General features: G+C 37.9%; 2 long non-coding RNA genes across 2 annotated transcripts; both read left to right on the top strand.

The window, feature by feature from the left end:
- The first annotated feature begins 2,548 nt into the window (after positions 1–2,548).
- Positions 2,549–10,599, top strand: LOC141621832 (uncharacterized). The gene is made up of 3 exons (XR_012532714.1): positions 2,549–2,795; positions 2,878–2,950; positions 10,217–10,599. It is a non-coding gene; the product is annotated as an uncharacterized LOC141621832 (long non-coding RNA).
- Positions 10,600–13,889: 3,290 nt separating this feature from the next.
- On the top strand, positions 13,890–14,741 carry LOC141616793 (uncharacterized). The gene is made up of 2 exons (XR_012531045.1): positions 13,890–14,205; positions 14,542–14,741. It is a non-coding gene; the product is annotated as an uncharacterized LOC141616793 (long non-coding RNA).
- The last annotated feature ends 12,402 nt before the right edge of the window (positions 14,742–27,143 follow it).

Raw genomic sequence — 27,143 nt, 5'->3', positions numbered from 1 at the left:
AATTATGTGACCCATTTTATTTATGTGATCAAGTATCACTAGTCAATTTGTTGTATGTAATTTAATTAATTCATAAAATGATATTTATGTGATAAATATGCATTAAATTAATTAATAATATGTAACATACTACATATGACATATTGTGTGACAAATGACAAATTGACAAAATAAAATGGTAGTCCATTTTATGTGGGTTGGACCGAAATGAAGGGAGTATTAGTGGGTTGTGATTATTTTATTTTATGTGATAAAATAATAATAATGGAACCTACACTACTAGCCTTACACAACCTACACTTTGATAAGAGAAAAAGAAAAAGGAAGATGCCTTCCTTGGCCTTACATGAGCCGGCCTCACTACTCATATATGAGTAGTTTTGGCTCTTTTATCTTGACTCTTACACACTACTCATTCATTCACACAATACTACATGCAAAATATTCTCTAGTTCTCTCAATCTCTCTAAAACAAGTTTTTAGAAATACAAGAATTTGTTCTTCCATTCTAATATCAAAATAAGATTACTAGTGTAGTAATAGTGATAATATTAGAATTAATTTTAAGGATACTAGTTTATTAATCTAGTTAATTAGTATACTAGTTTAAGGGATAAGTCTTGGGTGCAATCTAAGGAGGATCTCTACTTTGGGATTTTTGGAGGATCATCCAACATATTAAGCTCAAGAACAAATAAGGAAGGTGACCTTATTTGTGCCCATTAATTTCGAACCGATATACAATGTAAGGGACATTGTGTTTTCTTATAAATCTCTTATTTTGTTATGCATGCACTAGATCTAAAGAACAAATAATTAAGAAGTTAATTAGTTCACTATTAGAGGAGTCTAATAAGAGGTATATAAACCTAACAGGGTGTCCAAGCCTTTTGTGCCACAATCTCGCATCTCCATTAAGGCTAGTACGCGCAACAGTATCTCCTCTTCCGCCCTTGAAATAATAGACCCCGTCTCTGTGCTCACCCTTCCCATTTTTCATCCTCGTAGATTGGTCCTGTATAACACAATGGTCAGCATAAAAAGTCACAATACAATTGTTTTCTCTAATCACTTGTTGTATAGAAATCAAATCGCAAGTTAAAGATGGGACATAAAGGACATCTTTAAGTATGAAATTTTCTTTCAAGACCACACTTCCACGTTCTTGAGCCTTGATACACGATCCATCGGGTAAGCCAACAGTAGACGTTTTACCGGTCCATATGTTATTAAGAAGATTACGTTGCCCTGTCATATGATGCGATGCTCCGCTATCAAGCAACCAATTCGCAAAACAATAATTATTCATACCTGCTTGCTTTGCATTACCATTACTTTTGTTACTTAGCATACCACGTAATTGCACCATTTCTTCCTGAGTGAACACCAGCTTTTGTGCGTCACTTTCGGCTGTAGTTATTGCGGCATGGTTTATCATTGCGTTCCATTGTCGCCAAGCCACGACTTCTAAACTTTCTTCCTCGCCTTCCTCAACAAGAGGTTTCTTTACGGTACCCTCGATAAAACTTAGTTTGTTTTTATCATCGAGGCCCGTTCGTAATGCATCTGCCCATAACTCAAAATTATCTCCACTAAAAATGGTTTGAGTTAATGACAAACTAGTTTAGATCCCGCGCAATAAATGCGCGGTATTTATAGAATTACTAATATAGACCTCGTACAATATATGAACGGTTTTTATAGAGTTTTACTTTTTAGTGTATTATTTATAAAATTTAAATTGACAATTCACTTATTTTTCATGTTTTTCCTTAATGTATTTTGATTAGATAAATAAATAAAAGTGTTTAAATCGTAAGAAGTAATAAAATGAGTATTTTTTTGATTTTTTTTTGTTTTTTTACCGAGAAATTAATGATGTTAATTTACAAATATTTACTAATATAACATATTTTTTAGCTGCAAATTTTTATCATAAAAAGTCAATAAATTTTAGCAAATATTTACTAATACCATAATTTTTAGCCGCCACTTCTTATCATAAAAAGTTAATAAATTTTTATCATTAAGTTCTTTAAAAAAAAGAATTTCCTTATCCTAAAAACATCGGACATAAATTTGTGTAGAATGTGAAATATTAAATGTTATAAATATTTAAATACAAAATATTATATCCATTTATAACTTATCATCTCCATATAGTATATGCTAAAACTACCAAGCACTATTCTAGGAAATATTTTTAGGCGGGAAAAGTTAGAGTTTCGCTTATTCATTTAGTAAATAGGGGATTCAGGCTTTCACTTGGATGCAAATACAGTGGCGAGGATTGTGAAATTTGTTTTAACATTAGAATTAGTATTTTGGTGAATTTTTGAGTTTCCTTCTCCTTCCGTCATATTGTGATGTGTATGTGCATGATTATAATTTGTATGGATCAACGGAATGACTCTGATGCCATGAAAAAACGAACGCGCAGTGCAAGGGAACAAGGAAAAGATTTCTTATTGATACTACTGTCAAACAATACAACTAAATATATACTAACTTACAACTTATCAAACCCTATATTAGATCCTACATATAAGGTAACCATATATACACTTAACTAATAATATAACAAAGATATTATACATCTAATATCACAACAATATTATCTAATATAACAAAGATATCCCAAGATAATGGATAATATCGTTTAACATAAACAGAGAAGCGTCTTAAGATGACTATCCATTAACAAGAATGCAGTCAAAGATAAGAATGAGAGCTCCTTGAGGACATAAAGTAAAGTGAGAGAATCATAAGCTTTGGGTTCCGTACAGGCCTTCAATGTGAGATTTCTTGCAAATTATTACATTCAATATAATATTTTTTTCCTAACTAGCAGACACTAACCTGCATGCACTTCTACAGGGAAACTATCTTGATGATGACAAATGTCGTCAATTTGTTCTCAAATTTGAGTGGAGAAGCAGACGTTACTAAGGTATCTCATTGATACACACCGAAATCTTCATTTAAGATATGGTTTTTCTTCTCTTTTGTTGTCCTTTAATTTTGGCATAGACACCAACGAAAGGGGGAGGAGGCCAATTACTAAAAGACAAGTGAAATAAATTGAGTGTGAACGATCAAATTACTCATCAAATTCATTTTTAAAATAGAAAGGACAACAAATGACTGAGACACCTAAAATGGAAAACGACAACAAATGATCGGGACCAGTGGCGTAGGTAGTATAGTAGCATGGGGTAGCACATGCTACCCCACTTTCAAAAAAAAAAGAGAATATTTTTTTTATGCTACCCCATTTAAAATATATAGATAAATAAAAGGAAAAAATATAACACAAATAAGACAATTAGTATTTCCCTAGAAAAAAAGCCAACTGACTTTCAATCTTCCTTAATTCTCTCAAATATTTTATCTTTCCTAATATTATACTAATTTACGTGTAAACACATAATAAAAAAAAGCATTGATTTTTCTCTACTCTTCCACCAATCTTACGCACAAGCACAACCCCCAATTCATCCATCCATCTTTCTTTTCTTTCATTTGAGGTATGTATAAATCATCTTTTTTTATTTAGTTTATATTTTACAAATTTGTTAATTTTGTTATAGATTATATTTATATTGAATAATTGTTTTTTCATAATTTGAGATTATAAATGAGACTTGTCTACTTAGAGAATAGAGATCTATTAATTTATATGTTCATCATCTTAGAAGTTAGAACTAATTTTAATATTTGTACTAAAAATTAATTATAATCACAGTTTGGATATCAAAAAAAAGTTGTATAAACTAAGTAAATTGTAAAACAATAAAACGAAAATCGAATTATAGTTTGATTGAAAAAAAAAGTATATATCAAATGGAAGCATTTTTTATCTAGTGAATGATTAAAATTGTATTTTAATATTAAATCTTGTTGAATTTCAGGGATGAAGAGAATTAGTACGCCGACTATTACGAGTTTTTTTGCAAAAAGACAATGCAATGATGATACACATACACCAAATCCACCTGATTCAACTCTCTCGGGTGATGATCCTGAAACTAATATTGACGAGTTAATAGATGGAGAAACCGAATTGGGAGGTAGTTCAAATCCTTTTACTAGTCCAATTTTAGATAGGTTGAGTGATTTTGATGTGATATCTCTTCCCAAAGATCCCGGATTAAGAAGAAAATTAACCGATTTTCACATAAATGATCGTGATATGATAAGACGAGAATATATTCGGAGGGGTCCTTGTCAGCCTAGTAACTACACATTTCCTAAAACTATGCGTAACTTTGTTCGTAAATGGTTTGAAAAGTATAAGCCTTGGCTTGAGTATAGTATAGAAAAGGATGCAAATATTGCTTTGTTTGTTATTTATTTAAGAATGATAGCGCTTGTGGAGGTGATGCTTTTGTTAATGGGGGTTTTAGAACATGGAGTAAAAGTAGTGCCTTTGATAAGCATGTTGGTAATCATATGAGCGCTCATAACAATGCTATGAAGAATTTTGATATATTCAACAAACAAAAGTCCTCTATAGCTTGTTGCTTTGAAAAGTTTACAAATGAAGCTAAAAGTGACTATCGCATTCGGTTAGAAAATTCAATTGAAGCATTGAGATTTATTTGTTTACAAGGATTGGCATCTCGTGGTCATGATGAAAGTGGAAAATCATTGAACCAAGGAAATTATCTTGAACTTGTGAAAATATTTTCCAAGCGTGACAAAAATACGCCTAGAGCTCCCGTATTAAAAACACCTGGAAATTGTACACTTACCTCCCCTGATATTCAAAGGGATATCATAAGTGTTTTTGCAAAGAGACAACCAAAAAAATTATTGAAGAGTTAGATGGTGGCTTTTTTGGTATTCTTGCAGATGAGTCGGCTGATATAGCATATAAAGAGCAAATGGCTCTTTGCTTGCGATATGTTGATAAAAGAGGAGCGGTTGTAGAGAGGTTCCTGGGTATTGTGCATGTGGGTAACACTACTTCTTTAACACTTAAAGCTGCAATACAACAACTGCTTCTTGAGAATTCTCTTACTTTGTCGAGTGTTATAGGTCAAGGTTACGATGGTGCTAGCAATATGCGGGGTTCTATTAACGGTCTTAAAAGTTTAATCATGAATGAGTCTCCATGTGCTTATTATGTTCATTGTTTTGCTCACCAACTTCAGCTAACTCTTATTGCGGTGGCTAAGAAAAATGTTGATTGTAGTGAACTTTTTGATTCACTTGCTATTTTACTAAATGTGATTGCATCTTCACCTAAACGTAAAGAAATATTTAGAGATAAACAAGCAGAACATCTTGAGAAAGCATTACAAATGGGTGAAGTTGCATCAGGGAGTGGCTTAAATCAAGAAAAGGGTTTAAATAGACCGGGTGATACTCGTTGGGGATCTCACTTTAAAACCATTTTGAGTGTGTTTTCTTCATTTTCCATCGTTCTGGATGTTCTTGAAGCCATTGGTGATTTTTGTGATGGTACTGAGCTAGTAAAGGTAGAGAAACTGGCACATACTATGCGAACATTTGATTTTGTTTTCATTGGACAATTGATGATTACTATTTTGGGTATTACTAATGAGTTGAACTTAGCTTTACAAAAGAAAAATCAAGATATTGTAAATGCTATGGCACTTGTTGATGTCACCAAAAAGAATTTGCAAAAGATAAGAGATGATGGTTGGTGTAACACCCCGTAATTTCGGACCGTTATTATTTTGCGAAAGTAATTTATTAATCAAGTTGAATTTAATATTAATGTATTTGAAGTAATAATAATTCAATGAAATATAATTCTATTATATTTTGAAGTAAAGTATTTATTTTGATAGTTTCGAAATGTTTAAAAATAGTTTAAACCATTTAAAAACCTTTTATTTCGAAATAAGGGCATATCGGGAAAAATGGCAATTCTTTTGAAAATTGGGCAAACGCTTTTGGAAATGGGTCATATGAGTACTTAATCTTCTTGTAAACTCGTGTTTAAGAATTTTGGCAATGTCGGAATTTGTGTTTGATTTAACGTTTCTAATTATCGTTTAAACGAGCCAAAGCCGACTAATAAAATTATCGAAGTTTCTTAACAACGAAGAAACGTCGTATAATAAATAGCGGTGGCAGGCAAGTTCTCCCTCATTTTCTCACGCATCATCTCTCTGCTCTTCTACGTTCCTATTTTCCTTTTTCCAGTTTCAATTTTTCTTTCGTAAAATTGATTTTCGGTCGTCCGTTTCTCATCCGTTTTCGACGATTTTCGTTCCATAGCGTTCCTCTCGTTGTTTCCGTCAATCCGTTGTAAGTAAAATTCATTTTCGTCATTTATTTTTACAAACCCAATTTATACTTTCAGCTTTATTTATTATAAGACGGTGTATACTGATATATAGGGATCATTTTGGATGCTAATTAACCCGTTGTATAGTTGAGATGGTGTATACTGATATGTGGAGATGATTGAGACGGTATATACTGACCTGTAGGGATCATTTGGGATGATAGTTAGTAAGTGGTATATTTAAGACGGTGTATGCTGACATGTATGGATTGTTTTGGGTGCTAATTGTTGTCTTTTATTGTTTATTTAGGTGAGGATTTGGAAGACGAGTTTGGGGACTCGTATATAGTTGAAGATAGTGGCTAGTTGCATATTAGGGTTGGGTGTTCAAGGTGTTAATTGCTCATTTTGTTGCTAAAGGTAACTATTCCGAGTTACTCGACGAATTAATGTCACATTAGTAGTAAATGTGGTGCTTGTTGTTTGTTAAGTGTTTAGGTGATTAATAATGTTTTACTTTCATTTTTCACATGATAGAAATTGGAAATAGCATGAGAATAATATGGCGATAAAATTTGTAATTTGGGCCAAAGTAGGCCAAGACTCGAGTTTGGGCGGTTGACCGAACGAGTTTGGTCAAGCTAGGTTTAAACCACCGACCTCGATTTGACCGATGACCCGTCGCGGGACTCGGGTCGAGGGTTTGTCTTTGAGGTGAGATTGGTTGTTATTGGAAATTTTATGTTATGCCTTGATATTTGTAATTATCATTTCACATGTTGGTTGTTTGATGAATTGGTTGCCTTATACTTGAGTCTTCTTGCCTTGTTGCCATTTTAGCTTGTTCTCATAAATTATGAGATTAACTTAAGTGGGAATTTGGATTATTATTGATATTGTAGATATTGTTGGATTGTCTCTTTAATAGACATTTATATAGCTTTTCACATGATAAAATGTTAGCATTTATGTTGGTAAGTTGGACTCTTTGCCCCTCTTATGGTTAATTGGGTATCCTACTTGTCTTGTGTGGTGTGGGCTAAAGTATTCAAGTCGGGACTAGTGGGACTAGGTCCTAGGTGAGTATTTCAGCCTTCATCATAGATAGGCCATTATAGTCTTTGACGAGTGTATGTTCACTGCTTAATAGCCTCTGTGTTCCTGACTTGGTGGGTTTATATCCAAGTTGGGGCATGACCTCGTTACTTATTTTGAGAGTAAGTGGTCAGCTTAAGTACTAGCCAACCCTTTGGTGGACTCCTTAGGGTACTCACTTTGTTTTAGAAAAATTGTGGGTCTTGGGTGCGGTGGTGTGTATCCGCATGTCTAGGTCTCAAGTGATTTTAGGCTAGGGTTGTGTTGTGTCTTGGCCATGTTTTGATAGAACCTCCGAGCCAAGATACCGGTTCGATTACCTTCCCTACCTCGTGGTATAGACTCGAGTTCTGAGTGACTATTGACGGGACTAAGAACTTATGCCTGCCTTTGATATATTGTCCTTTCTTGTATGGTGATTTTATGAATTGTAATAGGTGAGATGCAAGCCGGTTACAATTGATAAAGTTTGGATTATTGCTTGTTATATGTTTCACATGATAGTTTACTTTGGCCAGTTTAGTGTTCATATGTTAGAATACTTGTTAACTAGATTATTTGTGATGTTGATTACATGTTACATTACATGTTACATTAAATATGACATTTCGTAAGTGGGGGAGGATTCGGGTTACTCCCCACCGAATTGTGGCTTTCGTGTTTGTATAAAATGCGATTGACAAAGTTGATGATGATTATATGGGTACACGACGAGCTAGTGAGCAAAAGAACCTTGGACTTAGTTTGGTTATTTTGTAGTAAACCTTTAAACATTTGGTTGTGTTTATATTTTGAAGGGACATATGTCTCCCTCTCTTACTTTGGTTTGTATCACTTTATTCTCTCGACTTTAGCATGGTTATGTAAATTAGTTTGTTAGAATTTGCAGGTTTTGGCACTCTCCTTTTGGAAATGTTTGTGAATGGTTTAGAAAAGTTTTTAAAATTACAGGTTTTATCTGGTTGAACCAATTACAAACATATCCTGTCAGTTTTTCTGTAGAATTTTACGTGTTTATTTTACGCTAAAAATGAGGGTGTCACAGTTGGGATACTCATATGGAAAAGGTGAAATCATTTTGTGATAAGTATGATATTTTTGTTCCTATCATGAGTGATATTTACGTGGCTCCGGGAAGGTACAAGGGTGGTAGAAAAGAAGTGGATAATGATGAGCACTTTCGGATTGATATTTTTCTCTGCGTGATAGATCAAATTTTGCACGAAATTAACAAAAATTAGCTTTGATGAGGTAAGTAAGACATTACTTGTTTGTATGTCTTGTTTGATCTAATGATCAATTTTCTTCATTTGATGTTAGCAAGTTGCTCCGTCTTGCTCACTATTATCCAAGTGAATTTTCAAAAGCTGATTTGTTACACTTTGAATATCAACTTAAAAATTACTTTGAAGATATCCGTCATGACGAAAGATTTTGGAATTTGAAGAATCTAAACGAGCTTTCTATCAAGCTTGTTGAGACCAAGAAACATTTGATACATTCGAAGGTCTACTTGCTTCTTAAACTTGTATTAGTTCTTCCCGTGGCGACTGCAAGTGTTGAAAGAGCTTTTTCGGCGATGACATACATAAAGAATAAACTTTGCAATAGTATGAGAGATAAATTGTTGAATGATTATTTAGTTACTTTTATAGAAAAGGATATATTTTGTAATCTTACCGACGATGAAATTATAAATCATTATCAAAATATGAGAACTCGTCGACTAAGATTAGAGTAGCTTTTTCGCATCAAATTTGTATTTTGTAATCTTATGGCTAAAATTATTGTCGGATGAAATATATTTTTTGTCATATATTTGCAATGCATATTTTTCGTTACCCCATATTTGAAATCCTGGCTCCGCCCCTGTCCGGGACAGAGGGAGTACGTTTGTTTAGAAAACTTTAATTGCATACATGTCAAATTTCTCGTGAATATTTAATTAGAGGCTTCTTATAATACATTTATACATATACACAATTGAGAATTTATATTAAAAAAATGGAACTTCGCTTCATTGTTTGATCTCTTGCAGCAGTGAGCTTTTGCAGCCTTAAATTTGATATGCGTTCTGTAAAGTTTTTAGAGATTTACTCAAATCAAGAACTACGTTTTTTCCCTGTTTCAAATGTCTTTTATTTAGTATGATTGTAGCTAGAGGAGTAAATCTTTTTTTTTTCCCAGGATTTATTAGCTTTGTTTGAGCACAATTGTGGTGTTGTTATGGGGGTAGAATGTCGATTTATTACCTTTTTTATTTGATGAGGATCATGTGATATGTTGATATTTTCTCTCTCTGATCATACTTGGGTCGTTCTTGCCCATTATAATTAGATATTTATGCCCGAGAGTGAATTGAGGAAGATCGGTATATAATTGCTTCTATATATCTTTTGTTGAAGAGCGGTTTTACGTTTTCCCCAAACGTCGTGTCAATGTTTCTGCATTAGATGGGCAGTAAACGTTGATCTTACGAGTGATGTGCATGTGGTGAATAAAGGAGGCGGAGGACTGGAGTAGAAGGGACTTCATTACATTATGTAGTGTATTTCCCATAGAAATGAAATGGTATAGTATCTTTGTTTGTTGTTTGATTAGTTTAAGGCAAAGCATATATTAGCTACTGGAAGTGGACTTTAAGAAGTATAGATAAAAGTATTGTTTGTGGATAAGAATGTCAGAATGTCCAAAGTAAAGCTAGAGGCTTTTTTGCTTGTATTAGAATGTGAATGTGTAAGTGTGTTTTAGGTAGATTATACATAGCTAATCTGGATAATTATATAACAAAGCATCTTTGTAATATACTCCGTATATACAGTTCTCTTGATTCAGTCTGATCTTTGAAGCATTTTGCAGAATGTCGGTCCTATGTAGTAAGCGGGATACATTCACATTAGAAGTTGCTGAGTACTGAACTTCAATACATTTTCCTGGAGTGATTTTGAAGCACGTGTCAAGGATAACTTGAAATGAAGTCGGTTGAATATGAAGATGATTTAGTTTTGTACTTAATTTGAAGAAGATTTAGTTTTGTACTTAATTTAATTTATCTGTATAAATGTATAATCGTGAAATGTACTTCAACGTATGGCCGATGGCCAGGCCTACTGTGGTTGTGATTGTGGTTGTAGTGAACAAGTGAATATCCATCTCCAACGTTAAACGAGTCGAGTATGAAGATGAGATAAATATAGAATGTCTAGGAACTAATAAAGAATTTGTCCGGATTTCCGAGGCTATTTGACCCGTTCTAATCATGAGAAGATACTTAACGTTTTAAGAGAGACCAAGTGTATTTGATACGAAGTATAGTATTTTTTTAGACAAACGATACGAAGTATAGTAGAATAAGTGAAATGGAAGTAATTGCGCTAAAAGGTGCAGCCCGGGCAACGCCGGGCCTAAAAACTAGTATTTTAAACAAAACATTATTTATAGCATGTCAATTCTTCAAGTTGAGATCATAAAACATTTCGACTTATGTTTGGCTATTGACATTTGTCATGAGGTTGCGAATTCACTACAGTATGAAACACCACTTTAAATCATTTGTATTAAAACTTATAATAAAAACACAAGTATTGATGTATGTTTTTTAAGACCATCCCCAAGCAGTCGTCACGCTAACTAGGTCACGACCCGATTTTATTCATAATCTCACCTTATTAACCTTGAAACATTTTCACCCTCCCAAGCAGAAGGTCGCGACTTCGGTCATCAACCCAATCATTATCCACTTTACAACATTCTCAATCATTTTCCACATTATCTATCCCACTTTTCTCTCTCTTACTTTTATTATTTTTTATCCTAATATTTTATAAATATATTATTTATCTATTATTGTAAATATCCTAATAAAAAAACTATACCAATATTTTACGACTATATTAATCTTATGACGTACTTTACGAAAATTTACTGTTAAATTCAACAAAGGGCTTGGGCCGCACCCAAACGGAGGAGAAAGAGTCCACAACGTAGACCCAAGAGGGTTCCACTCTAAAACCAATGCCTTATAAAGTGGTAATTCTTCTTCTCTTTTAACAATGTGGGACAACCCTCACATGTGGAAATTTTGGGTTTCTTCACATTTACCAACATTAAATTAAAAAACATTAAATACTACGAAATTATAAAATGCTTACCCAGATCACCAAAATTAAACCAAAAAGTAAAAGGAATTGATCACAAAGTGTGTTAGAAAAGAAAAAAAGTTAGGGTTAGGAAATATAAATACCTAAGTCAAATGAATGACCATGACTAATAAGGAACAATAGATCTTGGTATAGACGGGTGGGGCGAACAGACGGGTAAAGACCTCTAATAAAATGGGTAGGGGGACAAGGTGGGGCACCCCCATGTGCTTCCCACTTTATGGCAAATGGATATTTTGTGAGGGAAAATGGTATCCGTCTATACGTATAGACGGATAGTGTCCGTCTATAATGAGAATTTGTGAATAAGGAAAGGCGTTCCGTCAATGTCAGTTTGAGAATCAAATAATCAAAGGTGAAAGTAAAAGGAAACATATGAAGCTAAAAATGAAAGAAAAACAATGTATTGATAGAAGAATGAGGTGAGAGTAGACCTGTCAAACGGGTCAAACGGGCGGGTTATGGGTTCAGTCATTTCGGGTTCGGGTAAAATACGGGGTGGGTCTATTTCGGGTTTGAAAAATGCGGGTCTATACGGGTCGGGTTTATACGGGTTTCGGGTCGAACTTTGGGTCAGAACGGGTCAGATTAACGCCTTTTTAAAAAAAAATCATTTTCTTTATTTCTACTTATAAACACAAAATTATTCTTAAATTTTTATTATTATCTAGTTTGATATATGATATTAGTAAGATTAAACATTTTTTGCTTAATATTTTCAATATCACACCGTTATACGAACGGTTCGATACAGGTTTCGGGTCGGGTTCGGGTAAAAAACGGGTCGATCAACATCTTTTTCTGTCATTTTTTGAAACTTTTTTATATCGTAATTCCTACCATTTATACGTTTTTTTCTCATCTTGCTTGTCTTAGTCAACTTAATTGTCACCATTCTCACCATCACCACCTCGTCATCATCATCATCATCATTACCCTCACTAACTCGCTAAGTACGACAGTGAGACTCAAATAAGATGATGATGACAATGATGATGTGGCATGTGATCAGAGGTGATGAGGCGGCAGTGCTAACTCGCTAAGTACGTGGCTTGTGATCAGAGTCTAACTTGCTAAGTACGACAGTGAGACTCAAATAAGATGATGATGATGACAATGATGACGTGGCATGTGATCAGAGGTGATGAGGCGGCAGTGCTGACGTGGACTGCGGTTCCACGTAATACGATGAAAGTGACAGTGTGTCACACACTTTGAAGTGATGATGTGGCATGTGATCGAGGTGATGACGTGACAGTGCCGACATGGAATGCGATTCGATGTAATACGGTGAAAGAAATGGTGTGGCACACACTTCTAAGTTATGATGTGGCATGTCGCCTGAAATGATGACAAGGCAGTGTTGATGTAGAATACGGATCGATGTAATATGGTGAAAGTGACGGTGTTGCACACACTTTGAGGTGATGCCGTGGCATATGGTTCAAGCTGATGACATGCCATTCCGTATATATACATATCTTTCCTTGAAATTTTATAAGTCAATACCTATTTGACATTATCATTGCCTTGACCCAACGGTCAACCCGTTACGGGTCGGGTTTCGACCCGCTATTTACGGGTCAAAACGGGTTCGGGTATTTTTCGGGTTCGGGTTGAAAACACCGGGTTATTTGCGGGTTATTTACGGGTTGGGTTACGGTCGGTTTTCAGGTCGGGTCAGGTTTTGACAGGTCTAGGTGAGAGACGTGATCTTGATGGTGTGGTGGAGTAAAGAGAAAATGGGATGTTCTGAACTGATGTGATGATTTGATTTAGAGAGTGAGGAATAATGAAGTGTGCTGTCTTTGTATGAAGGCCCAGGCTAAAAAATGCAGCGTTAAACAAGGCCCACATATATAGCCCAAACGCAAGGAAAGACCAATGCCTGGTCATTAGTAGCTGAACTCGCCATGATCATTATGAGTGGCATGATCACGAATCTTATGATCGTTATAAATGGCATGATCACGAATCTCGCCATGAATTTCTACGAATCGTTCTTGCGTCGACCTTCTACGACGATGATATTCATACTGGTCATCAGTAGCTGAACTCGGATTATCTTCCTTATTTAATAAATAAATCGAGTAATTCATCTAATTATTAAAACCGAGTTTTTTATTTAATAAATAAATAAATCCGAGTAACCAATTAATACAAGTAATTCCGAATAACTCTCTTAATAAATAAATCTAATTCCGAGTAACCAATTAATAAAAACCGAGTAACTCATCTAAATCTGAGTAATCAATTAATAAAAATCGAGCAACCAACTAATACAAACCGAGTAACTCATCTAGGGTTTGTAATTCATCAGAGCCAATATTCATAGATGATCTCCATCTCTTCTCCATCCCCCTCCCCTCTCTCTCTCTATACACGATCAATCAATCTCCTTCTCCATCCTCTCCCTCCATACACGATCTCCAAACACGATCTCGAGCTCCATAACACGATCTCCATACACGATCTATACACGATTAATTTTTTCTTCTCCATCCTTCTTCTCCATCAATTTATTCATACTCGATTAATTTTTCTTCTCCATTTATTCATACTCGATCAATTTATTCATACACGATCTCCATAACACGATCTCGATCTCCATGAACACCATCTCCATACTCGGCAAAGCTGGTATGAACAACATCTCCATACTCGAGATTTTCAATGCCGGAAAAGCTGGTATGATCACCATCTGCTGGAACTCGGTTAAAATTTAATAAACTGCTGGTTTTGTGCTGTTAAGATTAATAAGATTAATTTGTTGCATTTGTTTCTAATTTTGTTGATTAATTTTTTGATGATTAATTTGTTGATTTTGCTGGTTTTTTGTTGATTTTGTTGGTTTTGCATTTGTTGATTACTTTGTTGCATTTGTTTCTGATTTAATAAACGGTAATAATCGTCTTTAACTACATCAGATTAATTTTTTGTCTGCGTATTACTTCTGATTTTGTTGGTTAATTTTTTTGTTGTTTTTGTCTGCTATTTTGTTTTTGATTGCGATTAAATCCGAAGATTAGTGTGAATTGAAGAAGAGCAGTGGAGCACAGTTGAGTTGAGCTGTTGAGTTGAAGAAGGAGCATGAGAAGTACAATAGACTATAGAGAGTAGTGTAGATTAGATTAGAGTAGAGTACTTTTTTTATTGTTTTATAATTGTTCAACCAATAAGAAATTGACACATAAGAAGGTCAATAAGACATCTATTTTGATCAACCTTTGTCACAAATTGACCATTTCTTGTTGTTGGTCATAATTTATCCACCTTTGGTCACACATTAACACTCCTAATTACTTCATTAACCATGACCAAGCAAGGTAATGACCAAGCAATTGATCTTGCTTGAAGATGGTCTAAGAAACAATTCGTTCGGATCACATTCGGATAATATTTCCATGTTACACTCTCATGCTCGTTGGTTATATTGAGATATGTGACGATTAAGGGTCTTATCACGACAAATTGTAGTAAATGTCATATTGATCTTATGTTAGTATGATTGATGGACCAAATTCCTTAAGTTGGTCGAAATGTTTGATAACATTTTTGAATTCATAAAATTTTTAAAAATACAATTATCACGTTTTACACATGTGTAAAGGCCAGGTGGCAATTGAGTCACTTGGATTGATTACGGGTCAGGTTATACGGGTTGTGTGGGGGTCTATGATGGATTCAGGTCAGTCACAGTTTATGTCGGATCATCTTCAGGTCAGCTCATCATCGGGTGGCAAGTCGGGTCGGTTATAATCGGGTAAGTATCGGGTCAGGTTATCAACATATATTTTATCTTATGCATTTAGTTTTTCATGGGTAATTTTATTTCTAAGTGATGAGTAGGTGTATTAATTGTAGTTTAAAGTGCAAAACAATTGAAATGAATGGAAATCTGGTCTTATTTACACCATTACTAAGCTAGTTTATTATCAGTTCCTCCATCATGTTGAGTTTATGTCGGGTCACGGGTTGGGTCGGGTCGGTTCTGCAGGTCGAGTTCAGATTGGAAAAGTTAAGGCTGCTATCGATTTTCGGTTTAGCCTCGGGATGGGGCGAGTCGGTTACACTTCACCCAATTTTCGGGTTTTATTAGGTCGGTTTTCGAGTGGGTCAGGTCGAGTCAGCTTTTTTTAGCTTTACATATATATATATGGATGTATTTAGCCAAGTGGGAGATTGTAAAAATTATGAACGTAAATACAATACATGTGGACAACTTAATTAATTCAGTTATTATTGTACTTAATCACTACTTCCTTATTTGTTAAGTTTAGCTCAATGTAAGTAGTGGCGGAGCCATGATTTTACATCATTGGGGGTGAAAAATTTTAGCAGGGGCGATGTGGTTATACTATAAGGCAACTTCGGAAAAATCCGAAAAGTTTAACTAAAATTTTTGAAATTTTCAAATGCCAGCGGGGGCGGGCGCCCCTGCTAACCCCTCCGCTCCACCGTTAAATGTAAGGTGATCCACTACGGTGTAGATCAAAAGAGCTTATTATTTATATATGTCTTAAAAAGTATGGTCAGACTATTTAGTAGTGTAGATACTCATTACATTTTCTAATGTATGATGAGCGCATTAGAATAAAGAGGCAATATATAACCATCAGAATTTTGGCCTTTCCTAGCACAAAATAACTTATTCACCCCACATCCATTAGTATAGAGATCTATAAGATACGTGTGTCTACTAAAAGACCTAGTCCCGAAAACATTTCATCCCAAGCTTTTGTCGTGGTTCAAGGTACGCTTCTGTATATAGTATTTACCGAATAATTTAGTATGAAGTTCATGACCTTTCAATCAGATTCAATCTAACATAAGATAGCCGCTACTTCACATAATAGCGGTTTTTTAATCAAATACACAAATTATAAATAAATGCAAGAACTAAATGGAATATTTTTCGGTGCTCACTATTTTGGGTCACATTAAAACCTTTTTTAATCAAGAGTGTTGTTATACAAGAATTTTGACAAATTCTTACAAGACCTTTCCAGATGGTTGAAATTAAACCCATGGAAAACAATTTTTTGTAGTAAAAGGATAAAGAACAGTCAAATTTCTTGTATTAAAAAGGAAGAGTCAATATCCAAGCTAGAGAAGCCGTAGAATTAGTATAAGGTCAATAATACACCCTATTTTGATTACGTTCTAAACAATACACGTATAAACAAGAATATTACTATATAATAACTTGTTTTGTCCCCTTAGGAACTCATAATTACAAAGTAAATAAAAAACAAACAATGGTGAGATACTTGAGTGCTATGAAATTGCCAAATATCACATACGAAGATGGTTTTAAGATACTAGGAATTTCTGGTGGTTTGGTGCTTTTCATATGCTTGATTGTAATGTCTATGTCAATTATATCCATGATTGTATTTGGTTGTGCCGATAGTGATAACTCTGGTAAGAAAAAGAAGCGTCGTCGAGGCGGGGTTATCATATTTAGCGGTGGTGGTGGAGGTGGTGGCGGTGGCGGCTGTTGAAATGGCACATTACCTAGTAAAGCCTTGTCCTTGTGGTAATATTAGCTATTGTGATGATCATCATCACAACTAATTAAACCATATTTCTCCTTGTTGATTGAGGAAGTCATTGTATATAGCGTATGTATGTTTATAATCTAATAAAGTATTTTTTTTTTTGATAAAGAGATCCCGAAGGCTTACTTCATTAATAATGAATCAACGATAACATAACTATTCGCGATCGGTGCTAAGACATCCGACCACACAACTCTACCAACTACTCTAGGAGAAACATGAGCTAGCGCATGCGCAACACTATTGTTAACACGACTAGTATACGACCAGATAAACGAAACAAAAGAATTACACAACAATAAAATGTCATCAAAAACTAAAGATAGAACACTGTGACACCTCCATATACCAAGGAGCCTTAACAAGACCTTCCCTAGCATATAAGGGCGTCACCATCACGGTTGCCCGAGGACAGTAAATATCAAATGTCGATAAAAGAACAATTAAGTTATTTTACAACTGATTCACCAAACTAAAGATATACCAAAAGATGCAACTCAAAACCACTATCTACTATGTGAACTACTTCTGTCGTGACTGTAATACTACGGTTTTATGAGTCTTAGGGTACTCTATCGAGTGGGGCTTACTCTGTCGAGTAAGTTTGGTTGTACGCAAAACAGTAGTCTGTCTGATGGGTACTCGATCGAGTAAGCTTGACACTCGATCAAGTAAGGGTCACTCGATCGAGTAAGTGACTTACTCGATCGAGTAACTTGGTTAACGGGTGATTTGCGACGGGTTTGTAAATAATGCGGATTAGTATATATACTTTCGTCATCTTTTCATAAAACACTTTTACAAAACCTAAATCACAATCAAGGAGAAGTTTCAAGTTACGTTGCTTAATCCCTTCGCATTATTAGCAAATCCCGGAGCTAAAGGTGTCGGTTTTCATCGTTCTTTATACCTTTGTGATCCTTACGTCGTGGGTAAGTTATACATATAGTTTTCTTATCATTTTGTTAAGGTTGGTTAAACCCTAATTTGGGGATTTGGGGGTTTTGGTGGTTATATGATTGTATGTATTTATGTATGTGTGTATAGGAGGAGGATTCGTTGAGGAGAGATTCTGAGTTAGCTGCTTGATCATCTATTGTTGGTGTTTGCTTTCCAGGTATGGTTTCCCTACTCGGTATTAATTACTTGGCTTGATTCGTTTGATGTTGTTGGTATTGAATAATTATTGTACTGGTTTCTGAGTTGGTGGTTGTTGATAAAGTTACTGTGATTACTGTATAACTGTCTGTGATCTTTGGGGTGCGTCCCTGGCTGAGTGGAGTCACTTGCGGGAGTGACTTCACGCCCTTGATTCGCCTTCTGTGGAACCCGCCAGAGAAGGGATGTGCATATTAATGAACATGGGTTTATCGCTCAATGGAGATGAGCGGGACTTAGGTGGGAACGGCTGCGGTCCCCCACTGGCGGCAAGGAGTATCTGTTGCGATGGGTACTCTGGCAGGGCTACACACTGTAGTGTGTAGTCAGTGATGTGGTGATTGGAGATGGAGACTGGGATTGTGTGTGTGAGCTGTTTGTGTATTGTTCATCGTGGCTTTGTTTTTGTATAATTAGTACTGACCCCGTTTATTGTTTTAAAAACTGTGGTGATCCATTCGGGGGTGGGGAGCAGTTGTTGAACATGTATGAGAAGATACGCATGGGTTAGGTGGGATGAGTCATCACGAGGCAGTTTAGAGTCTTCCGCTGTTATACTTTAGTTGTTTGACACATTTGGATTTTGAGAACTTGTATCGTACTTTTATAAGTTTTGGGTTTGAAAATGTAATCACTTTAAACCGTATTGTTACTTAAATTATGTTTCTTCATTGTCTTTTGATTATCATTGCCTCGGGTAACCGAGATGGTGACGTTCTTATACCTGAGTGGTCCTGGTAAGGCACTTGGAGTATGGGGGTGTCACAAAGTGGTATCAGAGCGACGATCCTGAAACCTGTAACCAATGAACCTAATGAACATAAGGAGTCAAATTAAAATGAACCCGGGGTAGAAGTTGTAGGAGCTAATGCAAAGGCTTGAGAGACGTCCAAAAGTCGCGAACTCGCCCTACAATTTTGAACCGGTCACATGGGGTACGTGTCGGGATCGTTATGTGCTAGTCTTGTGTTTTTCATATCTATCTACTGGCATGTGATGTGAATTGGTGGGTGTATGTATGTGGAAGGTGAAAATAAGAGGTGGAGAATGATGGTTATGTGAATTGTATGTTGATTGATTATGAGGCATGAAAGTATAATGTTTGATGTGTAGTGTGGCATGTTAAATTTATGAGAAGTATTTTGTTAATATGTATATATCGATGCGTAAGTACATGTGTGGTTGTTGTCGTTTGATAATAGTATAGAAGTTGGGAATGTGAGATGGAACATGCGGGTAGTGTATACGAGTCTGCATGACTCGATCGAGTGGCTTGGGAATGTGAGATGAACATGCGGGTAGTGTATACGAGTCTGCATGACTCGATCGAGTGAGGGGCACTCGATCGAGTAGGTGAGAGGCTCGATCGAGTGGGTCTGACTCGATCGAGTAGGTAGTTTTACGTTTTCTGGGCAGAATCAAGTTTTTGGGCGCTAGATTGAGTAGGTTATGGCACTCGATCGAGTAGGGTCAGCTCGATCGAGTGGATAGGCGGCTCGATCGAGTATGTTTTTAGCAGCTTTCTGGTCAGGTTCTGGACTCGAGGCACTCGATCGAGTAGAGGGGGCAACTCGATCGAGTGTCCTCAACTCGATCGAGTGGGTTGAGGGGCTCAATCGAGTGGGTTTTATACAGGTCGTATCCGTGTTTGAGATGTGGGATATGTGTGTTTATGTCTACCTTTCTCTTATATAGTTACAAGATGCCGCCAAAGCGGAACGCTTTGTATGCTAGAGTTGAGAGTATGACTGTTGATGACATAGTGAAGATGTTGGAGCACCAAGATGCTCTCACAAATGCTTTGAAAAGAGTGGGAAAGGATAAAGATGTTGATAACTCCAAGATCAACATTCACATAGCGAGGTTCAATCCTAAAGAGTATAAGGGGACAGGGGCGCCAATTCTGCTGGATAATTGGCATAGAGAGATGGAGAACATTCGAGTTAGTCCATTGCCCGGAGAAGTTGAAAGTGGAACAAGCTGCGTTCTACTTGAGGGAAGCGGCCGGTGAGTGGTGGGATAAGGTTAAGGTGAGTGCTAGGGAGTTGTATATGAAACAGGGGCTACCTACGATACCGTGGGATGACTTCAAGAAGGCTATGAGGCATGAGTTTGTGCCCGAACATGTGCGTAGTAAGCTGAGGGAAGAGTTTGATGATTTTAAGATGACGTGTGAGATGACCATTGCTGAGTAGTACCATAAGTTTAACGAGAAGTCTAGGTATGCTGAAGATATGGGTTTGAGCCAAGAGAACTTGGCATTGAGGTTTGAGAAGGGGTTGACACCCAAGATTATGGAGAAGTTACCGGTGGGGGCTCTTACTGATGTGAACGAGGTTTATGAGCGCGCTGGGAGGGCTGAGAGACTCGTTAAGATGACTAAGAAGAGAGGCTCTGAGAAGAGAAAGGCTGAGAGTGAGGGAGGTGGACAGTTGAGTTACAAGAAGAGTGGTCATAACCACGCAAGGGCATATTCATCGGGTTCGGGGTTTAGTGCTGGGGCTTCTTATGGGCGCGGTCGTGGGAGTGGTAGTAGCAGCTAGGGTATGACTTGTTTTAACTGTGGCGGCGTGGGCCACAAGAGGCATGAGTGCACCAGTGCTGTGAGTGGGGGTTTCCAGAGACTGTCATAGGGGAGTTTCTCTCAGGGTCCTTCGCAGAGCTATGCTAGTAACAGGCCGGCTGGGTCGTGGAACAACAGGGGAGGTCAGAGTAACCACAGTGGGGCTAACCGCAATAGCAGTAATTCATACCAGAGACAGGCAACGAACAACAACAACACCAACCAGGGGTCGGCTGCTAAGCCGGCTACCTCAGCTAGTACTGTCCAGGGAGGTGGGCAGAAGACCAGTGGCAAGATGTTTATGATGGAGAAGAAAGCAGCTGAGGATGATGCTCATGTTATCACTGGTACCTTTCTTGTTAATGGAGTTTTTACTTTTGTTTTGTTTGATTCGGGAGCGTCACAGTCGTTTGTATCATCGAGTCATGCTAAACGACTGGGTTTGAGTGAGTATGAGTCTATGAGAGAGGAAGTTTTTATACCTTCGGGTGAGTCTGTATCTTGTGGGCGGTTGTATAGAGGTATGTCTATGATAGTTGGGCAAGTTGATCTACCTGTAGACTTGTTAGAGTTTCCTTTGGAGGGTTTTGAGATGATCGTGGGTATGGATTGGTTGGGAAAGTACAAGGCTAAGATAGATTGTCATCAAAAGAGGGTTTCTTTGAGAGGTCCTAAGGGGATTAGTGTATCTTATCGAGGGTTTGTTGTCAAACCCAAAGTCAAGGTGATTGCAGTAGTGACCTTGAAGTCCTATCTGAGGAAGGGGTGCCCGTTGATCTTATGCCATGTGAGAGATCATAGAGTGGAGAGTCCGTCAGTTGAGCAGATACCAGTGGTGGGGGAGTTTCCAGATGTTTTTCCAGAGGATATTCCAGGGTTACCACCGAAGAGGGAGATAGATTTCAGTGTTGAACTGAAACCGGGGACGGGGCCAATCTCCAAGGCACCGTACCGTATGGGTCCTAAGAAGTTGGAGGAGCTAAAGAAGCAACTGGATGATCTGATTGAGAAGGGATACATTAGACCTAGTGTATCACCGTGGGGAGCACCGGTTTTGTTTGTGAAGAAGAAAGATGGGAGCTTGAGGTTGTGCATCGATTATATGGAGCTGAACAGAGTGACGGTAAAGAAGAAGTATCCTATACCGAGGATAGATGATTTGTTTGATCAGTTGAGCGGTGCAGCAGTCTTTTCTAAGATTGATTTGAGGTCGGGTTACCATCAGGTGAAGATTAGAGAGGAGGACATACCAAAGACAGCTTTTACATCGAGGTATGTTCATTATGAGTATGTGGTGATGCCGTTTGGATTGTCTAATGCACCTGCAGTGTTTATGGATTTGATGAATCGGGTCTTCAGTCAGTTCTTGGATCGGTTTGTGGTGGTCTTTATAGACGATATCTTAGTCTTTTCTAAGACTAAGGAGGAACATGAGGAGCATTTGAGGATAGTGTTGCAGACTTTGCGAGAACATCAGCTGTATGCAAAGGTGTCTACGTGTAAGTTCTGGCTGGAGGAGGTTGCCTTTCTGGGGGACGTGGTTTCAAAGAAAGGGGTAGCTGTGGATCCTGCAAAGATTGAGGCAGTTACCAAGTGGGAAGCACCAAAGAATGTGGCAGAGACCAGAAGTTTCTTAGGTTTAGCAGGGAAAAGAATGGGTTGGGGTGTGTCTTGATGCAGAATGGGAAAGTGATTGCCTATGCTTCTAGGCAATTGAAGCCTTATGAGGAGAACTACCCTACACATGATCTGGAGTTGGGTGCAGTTGTGTTTGCTCTCAAGATTTGGAGGCACTATCTTTATGGGGCGACCTTTAAGGTGTTTTCAGATCACAAGAGTCTCAAGTACATCTTCACTCAAAAGAAGCTGAACATGAGACAGAGGAGGTGGATGGAGCTGATTGGTGATTATGACATGGATATCATCTACCATGAGGGGAAAGCTAATGTGGTTGCAGATACCTTGAGCAGGAAGAGTGTGCATTCTTTATGCACAGCTATGTCTTTGATGAGACCGAGAGATGAGGTGGGGAAGATGTGGATACATATGATCCAGAGAGGGGATGCTAGAGGGGATTTGACAGTGGAGCCAGACCTTTATGATGAGATTTACAGAAAACAGGCTTTGGATCCCAAGATTGAGGAGTGGAGAGCTGGAGCAGAGAAAGGGACAGTGTCTAGAATCTCTATTCATACAGATGGTAGTGTGCGATTTAATGGGAGGTGGTGTGTTCCTTGTGATGAGGAGTTGAAAAAGGTAATCATGACAGAGGCTCATTGCACACCATACTCGGTACATCTAGGCGGTGACAAGCTATATAAAGATTTGAAGAAGACTTCCTGGTGGCCTGAGATGAAGAAGGAAACAACTGAGTTCGTGGCTCGTTGTTTGACTTGTCAGAGAGTGAAAGGGGAGCAGCGTCGACCACAATTTAAGATTCAATCTCTTGAGGTACCTGAGTGGAAGTGGGAGTCCATTTCTATGGATTTTATAGTTGGTTTGCCGAAAAGTCAGCAGGGTAACAAAATGATATGGGTTATAGTAGACCGACTGACGAAATTAGCTCACTTTGTGCCGATGAAAGATAATTGGACCAAGATGCAGTTGGCTTTGGCTTATAGGAGCATGTGGTTCGTTTGCATGGGGTGCCTAAGGATATAGTGTCCGATAGAGATGCGAGGTGTAACACCCCCATACTCCAAGTGCCTTACCAGGACCACCCAGGTATAAGGATGTTACCATCTCGGTTACACGAGGCAATGATAATCAAATAAACAATAATGAAACAACGTTTAAATAAAAATACTTTAGTGAAAGGTTACAATCCAAAAACCAAACCAAAAGACGAATACATGTTCTCAAATCAAATGTCTACTGATCTAACTGAAATGTTTATGAAAACTATTAAGCTACAGCGGAAGACTTCTATCATCAGACCATGGCACATCCCAGCTATCCCAGTACTCAACTCATACCTGCTCAATATCTGCTCACCATCAACGAATGGATCACCGCAGGTTTTAAAACAATAAACCGGGGTTAGTACTAATTACACAATATATATAATCAACAGTATGGTAAACAACACAGCTCAAACAGTCACACACAATCACCCACTCCAATCAATCTCCGTCTCCGACTGTCCACTGGACCAGCCCTGCCAGTGGGGGACCGCAGCCGTACCCACCAAATCCCCGCTCATCATACCGAGCGATAACCCTGTCCCATTAATGTGCACATCCCCTTCCGTGGCGGGTTCCACGAAGGGCGAAACTAGGGCGTGAAGCCACTCCCGCAAGTGACTCCACTCAGCCGAGAACACATCTCGAGAACCAGAGACAAACAATCAGCAATCACAATACAACAACAACAACCGTCTGAATCAATCAACAATCACTAACTACAGCACAATTGATGCGTGTCTTTTATATAAGGTTTTCACCTCATTTTTACACGCATTTCTGTGCTTTTTATGTAGCATCTGGCTACAAATACCCCCGAATATTCTACTTTGGTCCGTTTATTGTAATTTGCAGGAATTGACCGAGGAGGAGCTAAATCGAGCCTTAATTGTCCCAATTGTACGCATTCATGGGAAATAAGGAGCCGGAGCTTAGAAATCTTACACTTGGAGGACGTATGAGCTGAGTAAAGGAAGAAATTCAAGTCCTGACGTGCCTATATAGCTCGATCGAGTGCTTTAGTGCTCGATCGAATGCTTTACACACTCAAGACTGGTCGATCGACCAGTTTAAGGAGTCGATCGAGGAAGTTCAGCAAGCAGTGCTCGATCGAGAGGTTGTCCTGGCTCGATCGAGTGACTTGGCGTTCGATCGAGTGATATTTCTCCTCGATCGAGGGGCTTTCGTGTGCTTTTGGTTTATTTCCGCCTAATCTTTTATGGGCTTTTGTAATCAGTCCATAGATTAGGTTTAAGATTACTTTCTAGTACAAGACTGAGGAGGACATCACGTTACTCCCATCTCTTGACTACGTACATTTTCGACTGCTACTCCTGTTACTGTTCTTTGGATTTCTATTCTCTACATTTGTCATTCGGATTCGGTATTATCAATCTAATTTATTTTTCAATCGTATTTACTGCTTTAATTCCTTTTCTCTCTTGCTTTATAATAGTTCAATCAATCTCTTAATAGTTTGTCATCATGCTTAGTTTTAATTATTCAGTTATTGTAATTGTTAATCCGATGATTATGAGTAGCTAATTTCCTATGCTAAGACTATAGGGGATCCATGATTTGAAGGGAGAGTAATCGATTTACTAGGTTAATACCAGTACCGTCTTTGTTGTTTAAATGCTACAATTAATTGTAATTGTCTAATTGAGTCGACGCAATTAGACCCTTATTCTTGGTGGACCTTGACCTAGACCGAGAGGTTGGAAGAGGCAGACTAGTAGCGAACAATAGAGTATTGCAGCGAGGGCGAAAGTTAAACTGTTTACACTTTAGGGTGAATTAAGGACCGAAAGGTGACGTTCGCTACCCCTTAGACCGTACTGCATTGACCTGGGACCTAGATTACTTGACCAGAAGATTGTGGTGAACCGCTTGTCTTAGCTATTCTCCTTTATCTGTTAAACTCCTCCCTTTATTCCTCTTCCCTTATTCTCTTAGTTTAGAAATCACATTTTATAAACCCCCAATTTGGTTACTTAGACGAACTTGAATTTAGCCGACAAATTCCTACCTCCCTGTGGATTCGACCCGACTTCCCTAGCTATATTAGTTAGAGCCAGTTGGTTATTTTTTTGACAGTGCGCGACGGCGTGTCAAATTTTGGCTCCGTTGCCGGGGAGGTGGCGCAATTTTGTTGCTTAATTAAGTTTGTCTTTTGTCTCAAGGGATTTATTCCTTGAGGCTGATCTCATTTTCTGCAAAGTTTTGACAGTTTTGCAGATTGGCTGTTGTTTCGAAGGTTGCTTGACAATATGCCTACGATTACAGAGCATACAGAGCCATGTGGTAGATGTGGCGAGGAAGGACACGATCTCTATGAATGCACGGCAGGTGTAGAGCGCGCCCTTGCATATAAGAAGTACAAGCAAGGGGTTCCTTTTTCTCAGCTATATGAAGAGATAAAGAGCGTCTCTACCCCTTCTACGCCAGTACCACAACCGGTCTCTCCCTCTGCAAGAGAAGAAATTGCCGAGTTGAAATCCATTATGATGAGTATGTCACAAAAATCTGATACGGTTATATCAGAGTTGAAAGAGCAAGTCGCACAGTTGACACATGCAACGGATCAAGCCAAGTTTCTTCCAATTTGCGATCCAGCCAGTGCGATGAATTTTCAAAATGACCTTATTCAAGAAGAAAACGAGGTGTTGACAGCTGATGATGACTCAGATGATGATCTAGACGAGTTCTTGCAGGAAATACTTGCTGCGTGTGCAGTGACCACTCGATCGAGCAACTCATCTACTCGATCGAGCGGTTCTAATCATCCAGTCACTCGATCGAGTGACAATGGCGGTCGATCGAGAAGTACAGAACTCCAAGTTGGTCGATCGAGTAACTATGCCGAGGAAAACACTCGATCGAGTGTCAAGACGGGTCGATCGAATGAAATTGAAGAAGAAACTGGTCGATCGACCAGTAAAAGTATTCGACCCAGTGCTGTAAGTGGCGGGAATCCTAATTTATTATCTAATACCGCCACCGTGTCATCTTCCCCAGCTGTGGAGACGTCACGCATTGATAAGGGTAAAGAAAAGGTCGCAGGACCGCTCATCGCTACCAGGGTACCCTTTCCAAGTCGTCTGAAAGACGCAAAGATCGAGCAACAGTACGGTAAGTTCGTGGACATCGTGAAGAACCTCCAGGTAACTGTACCTTTTTCCGAACTTGTTACTCAGGTGCCCACTTACGCTAAGTTTATGAAAGATATTGTGACGCGTAAGAGAAATTTGAGTGAATTTGAGACGATTTCATTCATGGAAGAGTCTAGTAACTTGCTGTTAAATAAGGCCCCTCCAAAAATGAAAGACCCGGGCAGCTTTTCTATTACTTGTGTCATAGGTAATATGGTTATTGATAAGGCCCTTTGCGATTTAGGTGCCAGTGTCAGTGTCATGCCCCTTCCTGTCTGCAAGAAACTAAAGATGAGTCATTTCAAAGTGACTAACATTACCCTACAGATGGCTGATAGATCTGTTAGGAGACCCTTAGGTGTCCTGGAGGATGTGCCTGTGAAAATAGGCAAGCTTTACATCCCAGTAGATTTCATTGTTTTGGATATAGCTGAGGACACCCGGACCCAAATTATCTTAGGAAGACCATTCCTTTGTACAGCTGGGGCCGTTATTGATGTCGATAAGGGCG

This window comes from Silene latifolia, chromosome X (genome assembly GCF_048544455.1).
Source record: "Silene latifolia isolate original U9 population chromosome X, ASM4854445v1, whole genome shotgun sequence".
NCBI classification, from domain to species: domain Eukaryota; kingdom Viridiplantae; phylum Streptophyta; class Magnoliopsida; order Caryophyllales; family Caryophyllaceae; genus Silene; species Silene latifolia.
The sequence above is the reverse complement of the archived record's forward strand: the minus strand, read 5'-3'. Positions and strand labels throughout refer to the sequence as shown.